Source organism: Syngnathus leptorhynchus, unplaced genomic scaffold, assembly GCF_054491065.1.
Source record: "Syngnathus leptorhynchus isolate UIUO unplaced genomic scaffold, UIUO_Slep HiC_scaffold_96, whole genome shotgun sequence".
NCBI lineage: Eukaryota > Metazoa > Chordata > Actinopteri > Syngnathiformes > Syngnathidae > Syngnathus > Syngnathus leptorhynchus.
The window spans coordinates 282,501-285,000 of record NW_028232063.1 but is presented as its reverse complement, the minus strand read 5'-3'; the positions used below and the strand labels follow the sequence as shown (position 1 = coordinate 285,000).

The window sequence follows — 2,500 nt, the reverse complement described above, 5'->3', positions numbered from 1 at the left end:
ACGACTGACGGACCCGCAACAGCAGCCGGGACGGTGCCCCAGTGTCGCTGAACGACACACCGCCCCGGTCCATCTCCACAGTGACCCGCAAACCGTCCGGGCAGACCCTCGCACCGTACCACACTCCAGGGATCTTCCACATCCACAGAGACCAATGAGGTGTCCAGGCCCACCAACCTGTACTGGGAACCACGACAGACAGCCAAGGCCCATGCTAGGCAGCGGCCCCCCCACTGCGGACGAGCCGGGACAACCACTGCTTCGCGCCACCTGTCGCCTCCCCTTTCACCATCGTCCTCCTGGCTACCACCAACCACACCGGCCTGTCCCGCGGACCACCATCCTGAGCAGGACAAAGTCCCCTCATCAAGCAGCCCATCTGGAGTAGCCCAGCATGGCAGGCGCCGCAGCGAATTCGGCCTTCGCCCCAGAAGAAGCGGCACCAGCGTTCAAAAGCATGGATGAGAGAATCCATAGCGAGAAAGGCAGGGTCATAGGGACAAATCCCTCTCCACAATCCAATCCCGCAGCTGCGAGCTCGGTGTCGGTGCCACCGCAGCCCACCCCAATGAGCAGCCCACACGGGCGACGAATCGCCCTCACGCGTCCAGTACGCCTAGCTTCCCACTACACACAGGCCATGACCATGGGAAACCGAGTCGAAAGCCCTCGCACGGCCAGTAAGCGACCGCCAGCTACTGTTCAGCCCACCCTCCGGCAAGCCTCCCAGCAGACCCGGCTATCAAGCCCCGTCCCTTTGAGAACCCTGGGATCGACTCCACGCACCCTTCACGTGGCAGACAGCCTCATCAGTTGCTTCCCGGCCGAAGCCCAGCCTGAGGGGCCAGACCCCCAGTCCTGCCTGGACTCGACCACGAGCATAGCGTTCAAAACCAGCCAAGTTGGATGAAGCAGGAGACTCGGTCAGTACAGGCTCTGACCTGCTTCCTTGACCAGCGCAACAGCCGCAAGGTGTCTCACTCACCCTACAAACTGCCTGCCGTGCCGTCACACAGGGACCTCCATATCCACCTCACTCGTTTCGTCACCCGACACGCGTCGGGCAACCCCACTCGTCAGTGATACGCCGGCGACTCACACCCGCACAGACATACCACAGGCACCTCTGTCAAAATGCCCTCCCAGAAACAAGCTGTGGCACCATCATGGCATCCGTCACCCATACTCTCATAACCAGACCGACGGCGGCCACCAGTGCCACTGAGGCGTTGTCAGGAGCTTCGCCAGCCTGGGTCCACCGGCTCCATCGGCCAGACTGACTGTGACTCCGACTCTGTGCAGCTGCGACACGGACTTCCGAACCAAAGGAGTTTTCGCAACATGGTCTGTAGACATGACTACAGCCGTTTGAGGACCCTCAGCCAAACCTCGAAAGTTGGTCCCCATGGCCTCCGAGGCGGTTGATCACACGCCATACACGCACCCAACCTCAAGCGCGTGAAGATGAGGTCGCTCGAGCAGTCACGACCCCCCATTAAGCCGTGCCTCCGCGGTTCTTGATAACCCAGGTCCGCAATCCTGGGCCGCTCGGCTCAGCCAGAGCTCAGTCACCGTTCCCTTTAAGACTTTTACTAAGAACCAAACCCGGGCAGCAGCCGGCACGACCCAGTAAGGCCTGCCCCTAACCAAAGCCAAGTCTACAGTCTGACCCACTTGGGAGAGGCCCCCATCAGAGATGCCGAGCTCACTCCCCGTAAAGCCATCCAGCGACCGGCACGCATCACGGCTGCCCAGGCTTTACAGTAGTTGCGTTACCGCTAGGATTTGAGAAATTACATTCGACAGAAGGCGCCACATCCAGCCTTTGTTTATTATCACTATGTGCAACGGTATCAATACCGTCTCGGTTCGCCTCAGTCTCGCCACCTTTCAGTCACACCAGGCGTACCAGCAGGGCGCCGAGCGAGCGCACAAGCCAGCCTGCAAGGTGCTAGAGGGCGACCCGCAGTGGGTAGGAACCGTCCATCAGTGTCAGCAAGCCGAGGCCGATGGGGGCCCTACCAAGGCAGGTCATGATTGCCAGTCGGTCAGATAGGAAATGGGGTACTCGGAGCCCGCCGGGATCAGACGGGCAACCGGGGAGAGGGAGCTACATGAGTACCGCCGCCGGGTTCAGACGGCGGCCCCAGGAATCTCGTAGTATTCGGTATCGCCCTTCCTCCTAAATCATAGGTAGTCAAACTACTGCAGAATCCGAGCCACTACTGCTGCCTCAGTAGCGCTCAGGGAGACAAGTCTCACCTTTCGGGTCCAGAAGGTTGCCCAAGACGTGCAGCCCCTCCTGAAGTCTGCACGCCAGCCAATCGAGAAGCGACCATCCGAGCTGGCCAATCCTTGTCCTAACGGGTCGGGGGAAGCTGGGCATCTGCCCCCCCTAGGCTGACTGCGTTAGCCGTCCATGCCAGGCATGGCCGTTACCAGCGGGCACCACGTGGAGGTGCAGTCATACATGACGCGACTGACAACCAGAGAAGCAGCC

At 60.7% G+C, this 2,500-nt stretch overlaps 1 pseudogene; it reads right to left on the bottom strand.

Annotated features, from left to right (window-relative positions):
• The window catches only part of LOC147038024 (28S ribosomal RNA), a 7,963-nt pseudogene that overhangs the window by 2,307 nt on the left and 3,156 nt on the right, over positions 1 to 2,500 (bottom strand).